We start from the raw sequence: 7,395 nt of genomic DNA, 5'->3' as shown, positions 1-7,395 counted from the left end.
GTCCCTGGCCTCGACAATCTCTCCACCTCAACCAAATTGAGATTGTTTTGGGATGAGTCGGACCGCAGAGTAAAGGAAAAGCAGCCAACAAGTGCTCAGCATATGAGGGAAAACCTTCAAGACTGTTGGAAAGCATTCCAGGTGACGCTGGTTGAGAGAATGGCAAGAGTTTTGCAAAGCTGTCATTAAGCAAAGGGTGGCTATTTGAACAATCTCAAATATAAAATATATTTTGATTTTTTTTAACACTTTTTTGGCTTACTATATGATTCCATATGTGTTATTTCATAGTTTTGATGTCTTCACTATTATTCTACAATGTAGAAAGGAATAAAACATTTAGAAAACCCTTGAATGAGTAGAATGTTCTAAAACTATTAACGCGTAGTGTATTCTGATAGGCACATTTACATCTAACGATGATCAGAGTCCCTAGCATGACTGTTAAGACTACAGAGGACTGTAGTCATTTCATATGTCTGAATATGGTTTGCATAAAACCGACCTGTCTTAAGACACTCAAGCATGCATGCGCACAAACACAACCCACACACACACACCACACACACACACCACACAAACACACACAACACACACACACACACACACACCACACACCACACACACACACACACACACACCACACACACACACACACACCACACCACACACACACACACACACCACACACTAACACACACTAACACTAACACTAACACACACACACACACATACACACACATGCATTCATACATTTCGGCTACAAACACATCACATCTGCGGCGTCTCTTATTTACTATTTGTAATACTGCACAGTTTAAACACTTTAACCCCAATGCCCCCTTCCTGATACATGTGTAAATATTGGCGATATTAAATTGTGACTTCCTCTATTATACGTATGCTAAAATGTTTATTATATTCTACTGAGCCATTTACTTTATGGTTGTATTGTTTACAAGCTTGTAGCGAGACATACTGTCTGGACATCAACTAGTAGGAACATACTGTCTGGACATCAACTAGTAGGAGGACATACTGTCTGGACATCAACTAGTAGGAGCTACTGTTGCGAATCAAACTAGTAGAGAGACATACTGTCTGGACATCATCTAGTAGGAGACATACTGTCTGGACATCACTAGTAGGAGACATACTGTGGACATCACTAGTAGGAGACATACTGTCTGGACATCATCTAGTAGGAGGACATACTGTCTGGACATCACTAGTAGGAGACATACTGTCTGGACATCAACTAGTAGGAGACATTACTGTCTGGACATCATCTAGTAGGAGACATACTGTCTGGACATCATCTAGTAGGAGACATACTGTCTGGACATCAACTAGTAGGAAGACATACTGTCTGCTGACATCAAATAGTAGGAGACATACTGTCTGGGACATCAACTAGTAGGAGACATACTGTCTGGACATTCAACTTAGTAGGAGCATACTGTCTGGACATCAACTAGTAGGAGACATACTGTCTGGACATCAACTAGTAGGAGACATACTTGTCTGGACATCAACTAGTAGGAGACATACTGTCTGGACATCAACACAGACCAAACAACCATATGCCTCAGTCAAGTAGACCAGGAAATAACTTGATTGAACATCAATGACTAGCTCAGGATTTTGATTTCTTACATGATGTTGGGTGAAGGAGTGAGATTGTGTCCTGAGAACGAGTGACTGAGTGAAGAGACGAGTGGACTGAGTGAAGAGACGAGTGACTGAGTGAAGAGACGAGTGACTGAGTGAAGAGACGAGTGGACTGAGTGAAGAGACGAGGTGACTGTGAGTGAGTGAAACAGCCGCACATGTGTCCGTTCGGGGAAATGAGAGCAGAGGGAGAAAGGCTTGTTCTAATCCAAGTTGCAGCAGGCTCAACCGATATCTTCTCACGTTTTCTTTCCAGACAGAGAAAACCCCCCAGTAGTTTGGAGCACACGCGCTTCACACTGTGTTGACTGAAATAGAGATGCATGCTGGCAGCTGAAAATACTTTTTTCCAATGAGGATAATTACAAAAAATACTTTTGTCATAATCATATTCAGAAAAATTCTCCAAACCGTTACGATACTCGTTTTGTCAGAGTGTTCGGAACACCCCTATAGTTCCTTTGATACAAGGCCGTGTGTGTGTGTGTGTGTGTGTGTGTGTGTGTTGTGTGTGTGTGTGTGTGTGTGTGTGTGTGTGTGTGTGTGTGTGTGTGTGTGTGTGTGTGTGTGTGTGTGTGTGTGGTGTGTGTGTTTGAAAAGACAGGCCTGGTTCTCCTTGGAACAGCCTGAAACAGTCACACAGTCATCATTCCACCAGGATGTTTTTCAATCCCAGCTCCACCCTCTCACTACCCCCCACGCCCCGAAAACAGGGTCAAGTTTTGAACATCAATCATCCAGAGTGGGTGGGGCTTATCAGCAGGTGGCCATTCACAGCGCCATAATATGCAACGCACGCACGCACACGGACGCAGACACACACAAAGAAACACACACGACACAAACGCATGCACGCACACACTGATTTGAAACTGCGTGTCTAGTCTGGTTTGTCTTAAACGTGTCATACGTCTGATGTGTCTGCTGAGTGACACTCATAGAGGAGGACTGTGGTTCAGATCCGAGAGGGGTTGGGTCCGTACATGCATCATTTAATGGGATTGTAGTCCACTGTGCTGTCAAAAATTCTATATTGATTCATCTAGACTTTGATGGCCGTGGAGGATTTTATCTGTGTGGTTGATGTTATTATGACAATCTAACGTGAAGGACGGGCTGGAGCCAAATAATGATAATATAGAAGGTGGAATAAATCATAGAGGACGTAGAACCGGAATGTAGAATATAGAATGTAGAATATAGAATGTAGAATATAGAATGTAGAATATAGAATGTAGAATATAGAATGTAGAGTGTAGAAAAAATAATGTAGAGTGTAGAAAACAGAATATAGAATGTAGAATATAGAACATAGAACGTAGAATTTAGAATATAGAATGTAGGAAATAGAATATAGAATATGAAATGTAGAATATACAATATACAATGTAGAATATAGAATATAGAACTTAGAATGTAGAATATAACATGTTGAATGTAGAATATTGAATATAGAATGTAGAATGTGGGATATAGAATGTGGAATATAGAATATAGAATGTTGAATACAGAATATAGAATGGTGAATGTAGAATGTGGAAAATAGAATGTGTAAAACAGAATGTGGAATACAGATTATAAAATACAGAATGTATAAAATAGAATGTATAAAATGGAATGTAGAATATAGAATATAGAATGTGAAATACAGAATGWAGAATATAGAATGTGGAATACAGAACATTGAATGTAGAACATAGAATATAGAATGTAGAATATGGAATGTAGAGTATAGAATGTAGAGTGTAGAATATAGCATGTAGAATACAGACTATAGAGTGTAGGATATAGAATGTAGAATACAGAATGTAGAAAATAGAATGTAGAAAATAGAATGTAGAATACAGAATGTAGAATATAGAATGTAGAATGTAGAATACAGAATATAGAATATGGAAATTAGAATACACAGTGTAGAATATAGAATGTAGAGTATAGAATGTAGAAAATAGAATGGGGAATTTAAAATATAGAATACAGAAATAGAATATAGAATGTAGAATATAGAACGTAGAATATAGAATATAGAATATAGAATATAGAATGTAGAACATAGAATATAGAATCTAGAGTTTAGAATAGAGAATATAGAACATATATTGTAAAATATAGAATGTAGAATARAGAACGTAGAATATAGAATGTAGAATTTTGAATATAGAAAGTAGAATGTAGAATACAGAATGTAGAATGTAAAAAGTAAATAACAATAGCGGGGCTATATACAGGGGCTACCGTTACAGATTCACTGTGCAGGGGCACCTGTGTCGAGGTCATTGAGGTAAAATGTACATGTAGGTAGAGTTATTGAAGTGACAATGCATAGCTGATAACAGAGAGTAGTAGCTGTTTGATTAGCTGTTCAGGAGTCTTCTGGCTTGAGGGTAGAAGCTATTTTGGAGCCTCTTGGACCTKAAGTCTGGTAGGCTCGTGTCACTGAGCAGCTCTCAGCTGTGCTTCCGTTTGTAGTCTGTAATAGTTTGCAAGCCCTGCCACATCCGACGAGCGTCGGAGCTGGTGTAGTAGGYTTTAATCTTAGTCCTGTATTGATGCTTTGCCTGTCTGATGTTTCGTCGTGGGGGAATTGCGGGATTTCTTATAAGCTTCCGGGTTAGAGTCCCACTCCTTGAATGCGGCAGTTCTACCCTTTAGCTCAGTGTGAATGTTGCCTGTAATCCATGGCTTCTGTTTGGGTTATGGACGTACGGTCACTGTGGGACAATGTCATCGATGCACTTATTGATAAAGCCAGTGACTGATGTGGTGTACTCCTCAATGCCATCGGAATAATCCTGTAACATATTCCAGTCTGTGCTAGCAGAACAGTCCTGTAGTTTAGCATCTGCTTCATCTGAACACTTTTATATATACCGAGTCGCTGGCGCTTCCTGCTTTAATTTTTGCTTGTAAGCCGGAATCAGGAGGATAGATCTATGATCAGATTTTTCAAATGGAGGGCGAGTGAGAGATTTGTACACGTCTCTGTGTGTGGAGTACAGGTGATCTATAATTGTTTTCTCTCTGGTTGCGCTTTTGACATGCTGATAGAAATGAGGTAAAACTGATTTAAGTTTCCCTACATTAAAGTCCCTGACCACTAGGAAGGCCTTTCTTAGATATCGTGCACCAGCTGTTGTTTATATAAAAGCCCCCCTTCCTTGTCTTACCAGAGGCTGCTGTTCCTGCCGATAGAGTGTATAACCCACCAGCTGTATGTTCTTAATGTCGTCGTTTAGCCACGACTCAGTGAAACGTAAGATATTCAAAAATGTTATGTCCCATTGGTAGGATAAACGTACTTTCAGTTCGTCCCATGTATTTTCCAGCAATTGAAAGTTAGCTAGTAGGACAGAAGACAAAACGGTGCCCACAAACTGTTACACAAAGCTGTCCCAACAGCAGAGTCCCAACAGCAGTCCCAACACCTTACCACTGCTACACCTGGCTATCATTATTTCTCTTCATATGACAATGATTAAAAAGGATTTGCCAGTAGATTGTCGACTTGATATATTATGATGAATGCTAGCTCAAATTTAGAAATTAGGATGTTGACGTGATCAGTCCATTCAAAGCTACTGTAGATATAACGCAATTTGAGGTCCTCTTATGACCTTGAGCCTTCTTGGATGGGCACTTCTAATTTAACTATATGGAAGCACCCAATGGCTAGAATTTTCGAGGTTTACCCTTAGACTTGGCGTTGACGTAGTGTCCCCATGAGTGACAGAACACTGAGCTAATCATGGCACAACGCTCCTATTTTCCACTGGCTGCCCCACCACTACAGAAAGCACTAGGCTTAAACACCTGCATTTTGGAACGGCCTTACTCAAGAAAACTAAAAAGAGACCATGTTTTTTTTAGGCTTTAGTAACTCAATGATAAATATTTGTTTTACATTGTTTGCAAACTGATATGTGACACGTATTCATGCCAAAATAACATGCAAAACAGGCAAGCCCAAAAAACAAAATATATAAATTTATTTTACCTTCAAAACTGACAGATCGCCACTGGTCATACATTTGCCAGGTTAGGAAGTGCAGCTCAGTTTCCACCTCAATTTGTGGTCAGAGTGCACATAGCCTGTCCTCTCTTGAGAGCCAGGTCTGCCTTCGGCTGCCTTTCTCAATAGCAAGGCTAAGCTCACTGAATCTGTACATAGTCAAAGATGTTCTTAATTTTGGGMCAGTCACAGTGGTCAGCTATTCTGCCACGGTGTACTCTCTGTTTAGGGCCAAATACTATTCTAGTTTGCTCAGTTTTTTTGTAAATTCTTTCCAATTTGTCAAGTGATTATCTTTTTGTCTTCTCATGATTTGCTTGGGTCATGTGTTGCTGTCCTCGGGCTCTGTGGGGTCTGTTTGTGTTTGTGAATAGAGCCCCAGGACCAGCTTGCTTAGGGGACTCTTCTCCAGGTTCATTTCTCTGTWYMTGATGGCTTTGTTAAGGATGGTTTTGAATCACCTCCTTTTYGGTGGTTGCAGGTTTTAATGGCTCTTCTCTGGATCTTGATAATTAGTGGGTATCGACCTAATTCTGAACCTAATTCTGCTCTGCATGCATTATTAGTTGTTTTACGTTGTACACAGAGGATATTTTTTGCAGAATTCTGCATGCGGAATCTCAATTTGGTGTTCGTCCCATTTTGTGAAAMCTTGGTTGGTGAGCGGACCCCAGACCTCAAAGCCATGAAGGCCAATGYGTTCTATAACTGATTCAAGTATTTTTAGCCAGATCCTAWTGTCAAATTGTTTGTTCTTTTTAATGGCATAGAAGGCCCTTCTTGCCTTGTCTCTCAGCTCGTTCASAGCTTTGTGGAAGTTATCTGTGGCGCTGATGTTTAGGCTGAGTTATGTATAGTTGTTTGTGTGCTSTAGMGCAACCGTGTCMAGATGGAATTGTGTATTTGTGGTCCTGGAAACTGGACCTATTTTGGAATAGTATTATATTTGTCTTACTGAGATTTACTGTCTCTCTCTCACACACACACACCRCCCCACACACCCTCCCAGAGTGTGGTGTTATTGTTTTAGCCGGGGTAGAGTAGAGAGGTGATGGTGTGGAACTGGCCTGTGTGCTTTCGTGCGGGTCAACCCCAGGCCGGACCAGGGGCAGCCAATCCCTGGCCTTCCCTGGCTGGCCTCCCAGTCTGCCTCTAGTCCTGGACCATGCTCAACGTCCACCTGCTGAGAAGGCTTCACTTAGATACATTGTTTCCTGGTCTGTGGTCCCACTGAGAGCGAGCAGGGAAGTATGTTAAAGTCAACACTGCAGCATCACACTTCTTTTTGTAGCCGGTCTATGAGGGTGATCTCCAGCAGAGGGCTGGGAGGAGGCTACGCTACATAACACTGCAGATCATGTAGCTTAGGCTAGGCTACACAGCTACTCACTGCAGGTCATGTAGTTTAGGCTAGTCTACGCTACATAACACTGCAGATCATGTAGTTTAGGCTAGGCTACGCTACATAACACTGCAGATCATGTAGTTTAGGCTAGGCTACACAGCTACTCACTGCAGGTCATGTAGTTTAGGCTAGTCTACGCTACATAACACTGCAGATCATGTAGTTTAGGCTAGTCTACGCTACGCTACATAACACTGCAGATCATGTAGTTTAGGCTAGGCTACGCTACGCTACATAACACTGCAGGTCATGTAGTTTAGGCTAGGCTACGCTACGCTACATAACACTGCAGGTCATGTAGTTTAGGCTA

The sequence above is a fragment of the Salvelinus sp. IW2-2015 genome, linkage group LG4q.2 (assembly GCF_002910315.2).
Source record: "Salvelinus sp. IW2-2015 linkage group LG4q.2, ASM291031v2, whole genome shotgun sequence".
NCBI classification, from domain to species: Eukaryota; Metazoa; Chordata; class Actinopteri; order Salmoniformes; family Salmonidae; genus Salvelinus; species Salvelinus sp. IW2-2015.
The sequence above is the reverse complement of the archived record's forward strand: the minus strand, read 5'-3'. Positions refer to the sequence as shown.